General features: G+C 43.2%; 1 protein-coding gene across 2 annotated transcripts in view; it reads left to right on the forward strand.

The window, feature by feature from the left end:
* The window catches only part of SMPD3 (sphingomyelin phosphodiesterase 3), a 240,130-nt gene that overhangs the window by 81,619 nt on the left and 142,779 nt on the right, over positions 1-15,732 (forward strand). For both annotated transcript variants that reach the window (XM_054049328.1, XM_054049329.1), the window contains exon 2: positions 4,117-4,209. The gene's annotated coding sequence lies outside the window, so the exon portion shown is untranslated. The remainder of the gene's footprint in view (positions 1-4,116; positions 4,210-15,732) is intronic.

The following is a 15,732-nucleotide window of genomic DNA, read 5'->3' on the forward strand; positions in this document are numbered from 1 at the left end:
ATGAGTAGGGGTTACAGGGGCTGGTTTGTTCAACATCTTTATTAATGATCTGGATGATGGGATTAATTGCACCCTCAGCAAGTTCACAAATGACACTAAGCTGGGGGGAGAGGTAGATACGCTGGAGGGTAGGGATAGGGTCCAGAGTGACCTAGACAAATTGGAGGACTGGGCCAAAAGAAATCTGATGAGGTTCAACAAGGACAAGTGCAGAGTCCTACATTTAGGAAGGAAGAATCCCATGCTACAGGCTGGGGACCGACTGGCTAAGCAGCAGTTCTGCAGAAAAGGACCCAGGGATTACAGTGGATGAGAAGCAGGATGAGAGTCAGCAGTGTGCCCTCATTGCCAAGAAAGCCAATGGCATATTGGGCTGTATTAGTAGGAGCATTGCCAGCAGATCGAAGGAAGTGATTATTCCACTCTATTTGACACTGGTGAGGCCACACCTGGAGTATTGTGTCCAGTTTTGGTCCCCCCACTACAGAATGGATGTGGACAAATTGGACAGAGTCCAGCAGAGGGCAACGAAAATGATTAGGGGACTGGGGCACATGACTTACGAGGAGAGGCTGTGGGAACTCGGCTTATTTAGTCTGCAGAAGAGAAGAGTGAGGGGGGATTTGATATCAGCCTTCAACTACCTGAACTGGGGTTCCAAAGAGGATGGAGCTCAGCTATTCTCAGTGGTGGCAGATGACAGAACAAGAAGCAATGGTCTCAAGTTGCAGTGGGGGAGGTCTAGGTTGGATATTAGGAAACTCTGTGTCACTAGGAGAGTGGTGAAGCACTGGAATGGGTTACCTAGGGAAGTGGTGGAATCTCCATCCTTAAAGGTTTTTAAGACCTGGCTTGATAAAGCCCTGGCTGCGATGATTTTGTTGGGGTTGGTCCTGCTTTGAGCAGGGGATTGGACTAGATGACCTCCTGAGAGCTCTTCCAACCCTAATCTTCTATTATTCTAATTGGGGCATTAGATATTACTCTAAAGAAGACAGTTATGGTGTTTCCTCTTGCTTCCATTAAAGTCAATGGAAAATTTACTGCTGACTTTACTGAGAGCAGGATTAGGGCCAATGTGTACATTTCTATCTTTTATAAATGTACATGGATCTAGAGTGTTGTTGCAAGATCTTTTCAATCTTTGGGAGTAGAGAGTGCTCAGACCTTAGTGAGGCTCTCAGCGTTTTCCAGCATTCTTCTCCCCCCCCTCCCATTTTTCCCACTTGAGTAGGGTTATCATATTTGAACATTCAAAAAAAGGACATTCCATGGGGGGTGTCGGTCCCGCCCCCTCTCCACTCAGCCCCGCCACCACACCGCTCCTCACCCCCTGGCCCGCCACTGCGTTGCTGCATCCCTCCTCAGTCCCCCACCCACTGCTTGCCTCCTCCCACCTCATAGAATATCAGGGTTGGAAGGGACCTCAGGAGGTCATCTAGCCCAACCCCCTGCCACTCACCTCCTCACTCCCCTGCCAGAAACCCCCATGCCCGCCCCAAGAACCCCCCCGCCATTGGCTCACAGCTTCTTGCCTCCTCACCCCCACCCGCCCACCTGCCACTGGCCTCTTCAACCGCCGCTGGCCTTTTCACCCCGCCCCACTCACCTACCCCTCACTTACTCAACCCCCACTGCTCACCATTCACCTTTTCACCTCCCCCCCCACGCCTACTCACCCCTCCTGCCACAGGTCCCTCTGGCTCCTAGGATTAGGGGCAGACGAGGGATCTCCACGTGCTGCACTCGCCACAAGCGCAATGTCAATGGCTCCCATTGGCCGGGAAAAGCACCAATGGGAGCTGTCGGAGCTACGGAGCGGGGCTTGCAGGTGCTGGCAGCGTGCAGAGAGCCCTCTGCGCCCCTCCCCACCCAACCCTAAGAGCTAGAGGGACCTGCTGGGGGGCAAGGTGGGGAGTCCTGGCGGTGCTTGCAGGTCCTTCTGGCTCCTTGGGACGGAGACGGAGGACTCTCTGCCTGCTGCTGGTGCCTGCAAGCCCCGTCCCCGCAGCTCTGATTGGGCAGTCCCCCTCTGCCTCTGTGCCTAGGGGCTGCCCACACTGCAGGCTCCTGCTGGTGGGCAGGCGCCGGGAGCTGCCCCAGGAAGCGCTGCCAGCCCCGGGACTTTGGACTTGGGGTTACCATACGTCCGTATTTTCCCAGACGTTTTTAGATATTTAAAAATTCCTCCCGGATGGCGATTTAAGAAAAAAAGCCGGACATATCCGGGAAAATACGGACATATGGTAACCCTACACTTGAGGTCCAAACCACCTTCCAAACTGCTTATATTAGAGATACAGAGGGGCAGTGGCTACTATTCCAGCCTGTAGGCTGAAGTAGTAGCTGCAGAGAGACTGTGCTCTAGCCTCACTGCCTACCCATGGATTTGAGTTGGTGGATTTTATTTTTCAAACGCCTACATAGAGGCTGCAGGCAGCGATGAATTTTACTCTGTTATTTAACTAGAGGATGCAATGCTAAAATACTTTAGTATTCACTGTGTACAAGCCAGTTTAAAATATTGATAATTTAAGTGCCTAAAGGCCAACCAAGAATGGGTCTGCTGGTGCACAGAGTAGGAGACAGTCCCTGCCCTAAAGAGCTTACAATCTAAATAGACATGACAGACCCGGTTGGGTGAGGGGCAGAACACACCAGCAGAGTGAACAGTGTGTTGACAACAAATGTCATGTTAGTGCAATGATTTCTTTCTTTCTTGGTGGGTTTAGTTAGGAGGGCATCAGCTAAATGGAAAGAACAGGAAAGGGAAGAGGGGACATTGAAAGGAAGAGGAAGAAAGGGTAAGAGGAGTGATGCAGAGGTGAAGAGACTGTGGGGAAGAGGGAGGGTGGGAGCAAATAGTCAATCAGCACAAGGTAGAGAAAGTCCAGTCAGAACTGTAGAAAGATTTCCAAAGGTCCCTTCTTTGTCTACTTTTGCCCCTACTGAGTCCTAGCTGGTTCCTCTTTGCAGCTTTCTCCCAAGCCTATGTGTGTGGGGAGTGGTGGTGAAGGGGAGATACCTCCTGGGTCCTAATGCCCCCAGAGTTGGAAATAAATACCTTACATCTCTTGGCATTTATTGACCACTAATCATATGCAATCCCTTTAATTAAAGAAAAATAGCTTATCATCATCCTCACATTACTATAAAGGTGCTCTGTCTGTCTTTGTTCACCCTATACCTCTTGATTGTCTTTTCATACAGCTGTACTGTCTTTCTCTTGTACTTAAGTTTCTTCCACTTGCTGTACAAAAGTCCCGCCAGATTTTTCCAGTGTTTTAATGAGACATAATAATCTGAACATCTCGAACCATTTTCAACTTGAATAGGACAGGGAGAGATGATGTTCCCTGTCTTTCCACTCCCATTCAGGAGTGTTTTTAATTTTAACCCTTTGAACCATAGTGGCAAAATTCAAAACCTCTTCCCATATACCTTTGGCCCTAGAGCATATCCATTACTGGCAAAATCCTGTTCATGTGAGTAATGGGATGTGAATAGGGGAGCATTAATTGGCCCAACATATGTGACACAATTTATTTCTCTGCCTATTTGACAAGGAAACTTTATTTCTTTTGCAACCAATTTGTTGCATGTGCACATTAAAATTTAAAAAGTCGAGTTTTTTTGTTTCAAGTTTCATCTTTATCCATATACATTTCACTGTGGTTTGATACTTAGAAAGTTTAAGCTGTTAAAATACTATATTTTATGCTTGTTGACTTACTATTAATTGGAGAAAACTAAGTTTTATTTTGTTTGTGGCTCATGAATGAATCATTACATCCCATTTAAATTGGAGGACATGTAAATATTAGGAGACTGTTTTGAAAAATTGTGCTTATAGAATTGTGTATTCAAAAATGCTCATGCAATTTAGGTGCCTCATTCTTGTGTAGTTACTACAATTGTATTTTTATGCCAGATAGTTTTGGTTGCATGGTTGTCATAAACATACATACACCGTATATAGGCTAACTTACATACCAAATATTGGAACAATATAGTAGTCTAACACTAAGATAAGTTTCTATAGCATGTATAAGTAATTGATGCAACTGCTTTACCCATCTTCATAAGAAATCTTACATAATGTAAATCTAATTTCAGGTGAAGAAATTTTCAGAGACGCTTATACAGAAGCAGCAAGGATTGAATGAAAACTTGAAACAGAAAGAACCAACTATACACGTTCTTTTCCAGGTATATTAATTTTGCTTTTATAATTGTGCCTTAACTTAAAATTTGATGACCCAACCTTGGAAACAATGTTAGTTTACTAATGGCATGGTATTTCTTTGTTATAATCATAAAAATACTAGAAGAATTGCACTCTTGCTTTAGTCTTAAGTAAACAACCAAAACAAAAACTGGTTAAGAACATATTCTAGCAGATAATCTGCACATGAACTATATATTAATTTCCATATTCCCTGTCCACCTGACACTTGTTCAGTTGCATGAAATGGCACTCTGATTGATTAATTATTTGTGTTTCTGGTGGTACCAACCGAGATCAGAGCCACATTTCTCTAGCACTATATATACATAGTAAAAGATAATTGCGGCCCCTAAGAGTGTACAAAGGCTGGAAGAAAGTACATTTTATCTGGTTTTACAGAGAGGTAAGTGTTTTGCCAGTTAGAGGAGATATACCGTAATTTTTTAGAATGAATTAATATATAAGCATGGATGACTCTTATGTTTCAGGTAGTATTGTTTAGTTTCTATGATTTGTCATTGTTGCCTATAAACATAATTTAGAAGCATGGGAAAATAGCACTTTGTGAAATCCATTCACACACATGGCAGGGTGGATTAAGCAGAGGAATGTAGACAGGACTCAAGTTCATCAACATCAGCTCTGCAAACCCAGGAACTTGAGTCTGTGGTGTACACTCAGAGATGAAGATAGCTCCATGCCCTACAGAAAGGTGGATGGATGCCCAGGGTTGTTGCTAATGTACCATGGCCGAGACCATCACCAAAGTTAGTGATCAGTTCAGTCATATGAGTGGGAACAAGACCTATTGTCTAACCCCCACTTATCCTGTTGGTATCTAAAGCCAGTCAAATTTGAAATTGGTTCCTGTGAAGATTTCAGATGAAACACTTTAACTGGAGAATTTGTTTTGATTCGAGATTTTTGTTTGAAAAATTTGTTTCAAGTTGAAATTTTCATTTCAGTCTTCGAAAACGAAAAATTTCAGTTTTCAGATTTGTGATATTCTCTGTCCCTGCTGCCCCTTACTTTTAGTTAGATTAAACTACACTGCAGTAATTTTGAAGCATTCAAATGAAACACTGCTTTGTGCAGAACAGAGTCAGCCTGTAGGACTTGCCTTCACAGGAGGTTACTGAAACAAACATTGTGGCTGGATTTTTAAATGAGCTATGTAATTTTGACCATTAGTAACACCTACAGCTACACAAGCTAAGAGATGAGTAACCACATTTCATGGTTCAAAGCATGGCATGATTTTTTTTTTTTATCACTTGAGAATGTGGGGTTAGGAAGGAATTTCTCATATGCAGAATTGGGGTTGTTGAGATTTTGTTTTGGGGTTTTTTGGAGTGGGGGAAAGAGGGAAAAGTCCCTTTTCTCTTCGGTATCTGATACTGAACACTATTGGAAGAAACTGAATGCTGAATTGCTTGCGCCAAAAGATCTGTTCTAAGTTCCTTTGGTTTAACTGTCACTGTTTATTTGCAATACAATACACAGTGCCTGAATTCCCTGCATACCAAATATATCTTATTATGTAATGTTTATTTTGTTTATACAATAACGATGATTTTGGCATGCAGTTTATTTATAAAATGGTTTTGCTGCAACTGCCTTGATTGCAGTGAAAATAGTTCCAACAGTCTCCTCAACCTTTATGGATGAGGACTCAGGCTTTATTGCACATTTATCAAGCTACTACTAAAAGGCACCAACTGTATCATACCAGTAAATAACATCCTCTGTAGATGTTCTCAGAACTCCTAAAGAGGAATTGCTTGGGTCATTTTATCGATGCCCATTTTCATGCCTTATTTACAACAAGAGAGTAGCTTTGGTGCTGAGGGTCTGCTCCTAAAACATTAGGCCTGCTTGGATTATCATTTTTCAAGTTACTTTACACATAATGTTGAGAGCCATTCAGTAATAGATGCTTAATCCATCTCTAAATTAATGAACAGCAAAAACAGGATTCAGGATGGGCTAGCATGTCAGGTTTCAAGCTGCTTTCTTGAAAGGCCATCTTTTATTGGAGATAACACCGATGACTAGGTCAGTTTTTTTTATCTTGGATTTCCACCGCAGCACGTCAATACATGACTTGTGAGACTATCCAGTTCCTTTCAGTTTCTAGCCACAGGTTTAAAATGATTTTAGTCACACATTTGTTCTGCATTTTAACAGCTATATAAAAACTTAAAAGAAGTTGAATAGTAAATTTTCTTACACTGGAAATATTGTTAAACTGCTTCTACTTCCGATGCCCTATATGAAATTATCCTAAAATCACACTGCTCTCTAGTTACACCTCAAATAGGAACCCACTAACTCTTCCATTTTCCAGGTTAAACTCTTTAATTTATATATGATGAGAGATTGCAAAGGACATTATAGGCCTGATTGTGCAAGGTCTCAAGTGCATAAAAAAATAAGAATGGGCATACTGGGTTAGATCCAGTATCCTGTCTTCCGACAGTGGCCATTGCCAGATGCTTCAGAGGGAATGAACAGAACAGGGCAATTTATCGAGTGATCCATCCCTAGGGTTGCCAGGCATCCAGTTTTTGACCAGAACGCCTGGTAGAAAAGGGACCCCGGCGGCTACAGTCAGCCCAGCTGACCAAGCCACTAAAAGTCCGGCTGGCTGCAGCATCTGGCTCCACATGGCTCCCGGAAGCGGCTGGCATGTCCCACCGGCTCCTAGGTGCAGGGGCGGTCAGGGGGGCAGCTCCCCGCTCTGCCCCTGCCCATGGTGCAGGGGCTGCCCCAAGCACCAGCTCCACAGCTCCCATTGGCTGGGAACTGTGGCCAATGGGAGCTGTGGGGGCGGTGCCTGCGGACAGGGGTAGTACATGGAGACCCCCTGGCCCTGGCCGCCCCTGTGCCTAGGAGCTGGAGGGACATGCCGTTGCTTCCCAGGAGCCACTTGAGGCAAGCGCCACTGGGAGCCTGCGCCCTCACCTCCTTCCACACCCTAAGCCTCTGCCCCAGCCTTGAGCCTCCTCCCAGAGCCCCGAGCCTCCTCCCGCATCCAAACTTCCTCCCAGACCCCATGCTCCGCACCCCCTCCAGCATCCCAATGCCCTCCCATGGTCCAAACCCCTCGGCGCCAGCCTGGAGCCCTTTCCTGCACCCCAAACCCCTTATCCCTGGCCCCACCCCAGAGCCTGCACCCCTAGTTGGAGCTCTCACTCCCTCCCACATTCCAACACCCCCTGCCCTAGCCTGGTGAAAAAGAGCAAGTGAGCGAGGGTGGAGGAGAGTGAGCGGAGGGTTGGGCTCACAGAAGAGCTAGGGGCAGGGCCTTGGGGGCATGGCAAGAGTGTTCAGTTTTCTGCAGTCAGAAAGTTGGCAACCCTATCCATCCCCTGTCATCCGGTCCCAGCTTCTGGCAGTAAGAAGTTTAGTGACACCTAGAGCATGGGATTTTATCCCTGACCATCTTGGCTAATAGTCATTAATGGACCTATCCTCTGTGAATGTATCTAATTATTTTTTTAACACAGTTATATTTTTGGCCTTCACAATATCCCTTGGCAATGAGTTCCACAGTTTTGACTGTGCCTTATGTAAAGTTCTTCCTTATTCTTGTTTTAAACTTGCTGCCTATTAATTTCATTAGGTGGCCCCTAGTTCTTGTGTTATGTGAAGAGGTAAATAACATCTCCTTATTCACTTTATCCATACCATTCTTGATTTTGTAGACTTCTATTATATCCTCTCCAGTCATCTCTTTTCTAAACTAAACAGTCCCAGTCTTTTTAATTTCTCCTCATACGAACTCTGTTCCATACCACTATCATTTTTGTTGTCCTTTTCTGTATTTTTTCCAATTCTAATATCTTTTTTGAGGTGGGGCAATCAGAAATGCATGCAGTATTCAAGGTGTTGGTTTACCATGGATTTTATATGATGGCATTATGATACTTTCTGTCTTTTATTATCTAACCCTTCCTAATCTATCTCGTTCCTAGGATTCTGTTAGCTTTTTTGACTGCTGCTGCACATTGAGCAGATGGTTTTTAGAGGACTATCCACAATGAGTCTAATATTTTCTAGAGTGGTGACGGCTAATTTAGACCCCATCATTTTGTATGCGTTGGGGATTGTTTTCCAGTGTGCATTTCTTTGCATTTATCTGAATTGAATTTCATCTGCCATTTTATTTCCCAGTCAACCAGTTTTGTGAGATCTGTTTATAACTCTTTGCAGTCAGCTTTGGACTTAACTATCTTGAGTAATTTTGTGTCTGCAAATCATGTCACCTCACTGTTTACCCCTTTTTCCAGATCATCGCTGAATGTTTTGAACAGCACTGGTCCCTCAACTCCCATTGAAAAACATTTCAAGTAAATGTACTCAGCACTAGAGCTCGTCAGGAAATTTTTGATAAACCTTTTTCTGTTTGAAAAATACTGTACATTGAAACCAAAACTTTTACCGAGAAAGGATTGGTTTTGGCAAATTTCCCATTTCAATTTTTTTTTTTAAGTTTTCCCATTGTCAAACTCTTCATTATGGCATTGTCAGAACAAAGTAATTTTTTTTTTTCAGTTTGAAATGACTTTATTTTAAAAATTTAAGATAATTTATAATAAAAAATAAAATAAAATAACTTAAAACCAAACTGGAATGTTTCATAATTATCAAAATGAAACATTTTGATTGACCCAAACTGAATTTTTTTCCAGTTTGCCAACATTTTTGAGATTTTTTTGACTTTCTGTTCCAATTTAGGATGGGGAAAAATTTTCCTGTCCTGGAAAAAATTGAGATTTAGGGGAAAAAAAAAATTCTGCCCAGCATCTCACAATAGATTCAGCACTGTGCAGATTTGAATCCTATTTATATTAGAAGCTCTTTGGGGCAAGGACTGCCATTTTGTACACCACCTACCACAATGGGGTCCTGGTGCGCGATTGGGGCTCTTAAGCACTACAGTAATTCAAATAATACATAATGATACAAAAGCTAGACAGAAATAAATGTTCGACTGACTGATTACAGTTACAGCAAGGACTGGGTTCTAACCACCATAAGAGACTTCTGCACTACTTTGGCATACCAAAGGCTTGCTGCATGTAATTTTATTATTAGAGTGCCTAGAAGGCCCAGCTGTGTTTGAATCTCAGTTGTTTTGGACATTGTACAAACATATAGTAAGGCAGTCCTTGCCCCAAAGAGATTACACTTCGAGGAGACAAGTCACACAAAAGGAGGGTGGAGAAATAGAGTGCAGAAGGAGGAAGTGACTTGCCCATGGTCGCACAGCAGGCCAGTGACAGAGCCAGAGATAGACTCCATGTCTCCTGAATGCCAGTCGAAGGCTCTATCGGTAGAGGGACTACAATGCCTCTAGATGAGTCATTGCAAGAGATCAAATGGACAAAAATTATACTTTCACACATGTTTTCTATTTCTCTATTGCCATCTATAATGTTCTGCCATTCATTACTTTATCACTTTTTTTGAATGCAGGTTCTTTTTCTCTCTCCTTAGTTGCCATGTTTTTGACACGTTTGTGGTTGACAAAGATTCTTCTGCCATATTTTACTTTTGAGATTTTATTTCCTGGTTTTGCCTCAGGATACTTTATATTTTATAGTCTGATTTTTTTTTTCCTCCCCACTTCTTTTTTCTTGGTTTTGCAACGGTTTTTCTGCTCTTCTTCTTAGTCCATTTTTTAATATTGTTTTGGTTTGTTTTTATAATTTCTAGACACCAAATGGGATTCATGTCATTCTTAGTTCCTTTGGCCTGACACAGAAATGCTGTGTGTCAACTGAGACAGATACACAAATATCTGTTTAATACAGCTACTTTGAGGCACATTGGAATTAATTTTCTTTTATATTTATGCCTCTAACAGTATACCCATTGCCTCCCTCGCTCCCCTTCCTGGATTAGGCCAGCTTTGCAAATTCCCTGCCTCCTTTTCCCAGAAGAAGAATCTACTCCAACAGAAATTTCTCAGTATGTTCCCCTCTCAGGGTATCACTTATTTTAACTTAATGTCCTTTTAATCCTAGCCTCCCTGGCCTAAATTCAGGGTTTACAAAAGTTCTTCCAACAGCTGGCTTCAATACCAGCTTGCCCCTTCAATTTAGCCTTTCACCACAGTTCTTGCAACTTCTCTCCAGCTCCCTGGCTGTCTTCCTGACTGCTAATGAGCATCTTGCAGCAATATCACCCCCTACACCCTCCCTCCACAACTTCCCCTATAAAAGGTCTGTTTTCTCCCTTTTAGGTCTGTCCATAGGGACGTCCTTCCTGTCCAGACAGAGCTCTCTGTCTCTATATTCCCTGCCTTTCTTTCCCAGAGTAACAATTAATCATCCTCTGTCAAACTCCCTTATTGGTAGAGTATTCCAAACAAATTCCCCCATCTTCCAGGGCCTAATTAATCAATTAGCTTAGGGTTGAATCATTCAGGCATAGGTGCCCGGGCCCTGTCTTAATCCCCAGGGCCAATCACCCTGTGACAGTCTTTATTGGGATAGTGCAATACTTAAAAATATCCCCTGCAATTGGCTTTTTAATTCCAATATTGTGTAGAAAAGGCCTCACCTGACTATTGTTAAGCCAAATCTGATATTGCCATATGAATGTGGGTATTGCAGTGCAAGTTCTACATGGTTTATAGAGCACTTCAGTATACTTTGTGCAGATCCTCTGATTTGACACTTTATATCCTACTGGGAAGATTAGGCTGAACACGTTTTTGCATTCAGCGTTTACTGGTCAGTTTCTCTCATTTCTCTCCACCCAACTTTAAAAAGAAAAAACATCAGAAGCTACATTTGGTATAATAACCATATATTTTGTTTCTGTGACTTCTCTGGCACTTGCCCTGAGTTTTAGACAACGCCATACATTTAACAGACAACTGGAAAAACTCAGGAATGGAAGTTTTGTTTTGAAAATCTTAAACTTCCAATTACTGTCCCTTCTTTGTATGTCTGTTTGGAGCCTACCATGTTCTAGATGTTACTGCAAATGATTTAATTAAGTTAGCACATGAGTTTCCTTTGGATATCATTATTAGATTTTTACATCTGAGGCCATTTGTGTAGACAGATGGAAAATTTAAAGTTTGTGGGTCTATCCATTGCATTTGTAAAACCCCATTTATACATATAGATACAGGTTTTTTCTGTTTAGGAGGTATTTGCCTGCGAATATTGTGGGTACAGTTAAAATAGCTCAGCCATCCTCAAAGCCAAACTTTAAAATTGCACCTGCAAGTTTTGCTTACATAGGGCTTACATAAGAAGATTCCTGCTGACTTATACTGTATTTGAACCAGGGCCATAGATTGTTGCGATGAGCAGTAATTCAGGTTTCCCATGCATAGCTGTTCACGTGTGGAAAAGCCTAGAACAGTTCTAAGGATGGTCTTTGAAAATTTGTCACACTTATTCTGAAAGCTTGACTTCTCCCATGATGGAAGAACTGTCACAGTAGTGAAATCAGAGTCCACAGACCCAATCTTCTTCTTTTTCATCAAAAGTAACATCTGACCAAACTATTAAACTAACAGCATGGCTTTTCCCCTTACTTAGCCACAGGGTACAACTCTCAGGTCTTTAGCTGATGCTAATCTAATGCTGAACCCCACTGAGGGCGAAAAGTTGCTGCATAATGATTAGCAATGATTAGCAAATAACTGTTTAAAATTAGAAATCAGTATGTTTGCTGGGAAATGGCTAAATTTTTGTAGTCTGCAATTAAAGTGCAAAAGATTTTTTGAAATCTGTATATTTAGTACTGTGGGTTTAAGCAAAAGCAGCTATAATCTGGTGTTCACTAAAGTTCTCACAATGGATTTTTGGTAATGCAATGTACAGCAGTTTGGGGGGGAGGGGATAGCTCAGTGGTTTGAGCATTGGCCTGCTAAACCCAGGGTTGTTAATTCAGTCCTTGAGGGGGCCATTTAGGGATCTGGGGCAAAAAAACAAAACAAAACACCTGTCAGGGACAATACTTGGTCCTGCTAGTAAAGGCAGGGGACTGGACTCTCAATGACCTTTCAAGGTCCCTTCCAGTTCTATGAGATAGGTATATCTCCAAATATTATTATTATTATTATTAGATTGGCTCTTTAATATAGAAGACTTCAAAAATGCAGCATTACTAGAGAACTTGGACTAGCATCTGAGGTTTGAGGATCCCTTCACATCACCTCCAGTCAAGAAGGTTGTTTTAGGTTTTGACCTTTGGGTTTTGACTTATGCATTTCAATAGTCCCATTTAAGTAGAGATGTGTGTTCACAGGATCAGCCCCTTATTAATAAGAGTCCAGAAGTCCATTCTGTCCTGAAGAAGATTCACTTAAATATTCCAAATATTTTAACATTTCATACTGTCAAGTTTATTTGGATGTCTTTCACACTCCTCCCTGACTGAAGCAGGGCTTTTATCATTAGAAATGCTGTTATTAACCCTTAGATATCGTATGGGTAAATATTCAGCACAACGCATGAGAATTTACCTATGTGACTCCCATTAAAATTAATTGAGTTGTGTAGCTAATTTCCCAGGCTATATGCTAGGGGCCAGATTCCCTCATGCAGTGTGGTTTGGTTGTGCTGTACTTCCACTGCAGTGTAGCCCTACAGTGGTGTCTCTGCTCCTTGGAATATTCCTGCCCGAACAAAGGGGATTCTCTGGTAGGGAGCTGGCATGGAGATTCTTATGCCAGCTACGCCCATGTTCCTACTATACCAGACAGATGGAGGGTGAATGGTGTATCTCTACAACATACTAATCCCTGGCTGCAGCTTATGCAGCTAGTGTCTGTCAAAGTAGCCTCAGGATGCTCTAATAACACAGGGGAACAGACTCAACATATAGTGGTCCCAGGAACAGGAGAATGCAAAGAGTTTTGCACGCGCACACACACACACAAAATACCTGACCTATTCTGTGTGCACTTCAGCTATGAAAGGATCTGGAGAGAAATAGGTATGTATGCCTTATGACCACTGGAAAACTAAGGAAAACACGTGTAAATCTTTGATGTGTTTATAACTGTTACCAAACTGGAGAAAAAAACGTATTTACTTAAATATTAGTTTTTTAAAAATTGTCCTCTGGTTGAAGAATTTTTAATTTGTTAAAAATCTATTTTCCCTTCACTACAAGCCCAATCCTTGAAGATGCTGAGCACACTAATGGGCATTGAGGCTGCTCTGCATGTCACAGGAAACTTGTAGAATTGGGCCCTGCATGTGTGGAATTCCTATTGATGGCAAAATGCATATACTAAAGGGAAAATGGACACCTTAAGAAATACAGTCTGAAACATCTGCGTGCCAGTGCTGCACACTGCACTGTATGTCCTGTTGCTACAGGAACAGGTGGAGCCTGGCAGATGGGAAGACTGTATTGAAGAGCTTGATATTAAAATCTTTAAGATGACTGAAAATGTGTCTCTGCCCCCCCCCCCCCCCCCATTTCCCCACCTGGTATTTTAGAACTGCCTTAGGGAATGGAAAAGTGACCGTATTTTTCCAATCTCGGTACTGGGACAGTTCTTTGTTTTTAAACTTAAAAATTTGGAGCATATTCAAGCTGCTTTTGAGCAGGAAGAGGAAAGGAAAGTTCTCATTCTCCAGAACTCCTCTGTTTGGAGTCAGCCCAAGAGTAAAAGCATTCCTTGGGGGTGTGGGGGAGAGGAGGAATAAAGAAAGAAAGGGCTTGCTGGTTGATCCCTGGGAGTGTTTATAAAAGAAACCTGTTTTAGAAGCCGTAATTTATTTGTCGAGAAGAGGCCAAGGAAATTTTTGCTCCCTTGCCCTCCCACAAACATGCATTCACATTTTCTGAGACTTGCTATTTGTTTGGACTTTTTAAGTGTTCAGGTGACTTTCCAGACAGGGATTATGTTTTCCCTTCCGCCTTTACGTAACTTTGAGATTTACATTATTTACTCAGAATATTTATAACATTGACCGTTGTCTGCAGTTTCTGGTCTGTGTGACTTCAGCAGTCCCAACTGTAGCCTCATGGTGAGGAGAATGCAATAAAAATCTGAACACAATAGAAGCCCTAGAAATTTCACAAAGACATAATTGTTTGGAAGGATTTCTTAAGTATAGATGGGTTGAAACCAGAGAATTATCTCTCGGTTCTTCCAGACTTCAGGGAAGTTCATATTCAGATCAAAATTTCTAGTTTGGTGCACTAAAAAGAGTGCCAAGAACTGAAAATCTTATCCAAACACGTCTCAGCTTTGGAGACTTCCATAACACAGGCCTACTCCCAGTTGTAACATGTCGAAAAATCTTTTTTCTGTCATCTGCACAATAGCTCTAGCAGTGTGCCAACCATTCCTCGGCATCCTGCATGAGCACACCGGAACAGATGCTGTCAGACTAGTTCAGCTAGTAGTTTATAGGTAGAGGCCCACACTATAAAAATTGATACACTTGGCAAAGCGGTTTTTTCTTTTATCTCAGCCTTGTGCTTTTAGCCGTAAATAGTTTAACCATTGTTAGTTGTTAAGTAGCTGTTAAGCATTAGTTAGTGTCCCAGCTGGGATGTTTCCCTAGGCGGGGCATACCCCAGTCCCTGGGTTTTAAGCCGTGCTTCACATGTAACAGGCCTACATGTTGTCTAAGCTGTCTCATAGAATCCCCATAAAGAAGCGCTGTTGCATCTGTAAAAACTTTTGTCCTCTGACTCAGAGGGAGTGTGACTTATGTATCAGGGCCCTCCTGAGGCAGGCTGCCTTGTGCCCAGCTTTGAAGCCAGAGCAGCCCAATGAGGCACCTAGTGCTTCTACTTTGGTGCGGTGTGCACCCACAGCACTGGGTTCCTCCCGGCACCGATCCCCATTGCCAGCGCTGAGGAAGAAACCTAAGAAGATGGCACCAAGCAAGCCCAACCGAGCTTATGCCCACTCTGGACCTGCAAAAGGGCTTGGCCCCAGGGAGTTCCTTCCCCCAAAAGGACTCACCACCAACTCCAGGGAGCAGTAAAGGGCCCAAGCCAACAGTGCAGTTGACACCCTCCCAGTTCCCAGTCACCGGCAGCAACAGTGAGCTGCCAGACCCAAGCCTCGACGGCCCTGCCCTGGTCACCGGAGGGAGATGACTTCTTGGGCTTGGAGGCGCAGTTCAGCCCCTTGCCCAGATAGCAATGCGATTAGGCTCTGGAGGGCGCGTCTACTGCATTGGTGCCAACCTGGCAGCAAGGCCAGTGGCTGACCCAATGGCCTTATTGGAACGCCTGGGGCGTTCCCATGCTGCCGCACTCCCACCAGTCCTCAGTCACCAAACCAGACAGACTGAAGGCAGCGCCGATGGCACCGGGCTCGATGCAGAACGCTCTGGTAGCCGCCATGGGTGAGGAGCCACTACTCACCCCTAGGCCACCCTCTCTGGCTGGGGAGGACACCACCAGCCCTTCCTCGGTAGTCCAATCATCCTCCTCCTCTCTGGATAAGTCAGTGGTGGGTCCCTCAAGAGCTAGCCCGCCGGACAATTTTAGGGAGCATC

The sequence above is a fragment of the Malaclemys terrapin genome, chromosome 14 (genome assembly GCF_027887155.1).
Source record: "Malaclemys terrapin pileata isolate rMalTer1 chromosome 14, rMalTer1.hap1, whole genome shotgun sequence".
NCBI lineage: Eukaryota > Metazoa > Chordata > Testudines > Emydidae > Malaclemys > Malaclemys terrapin.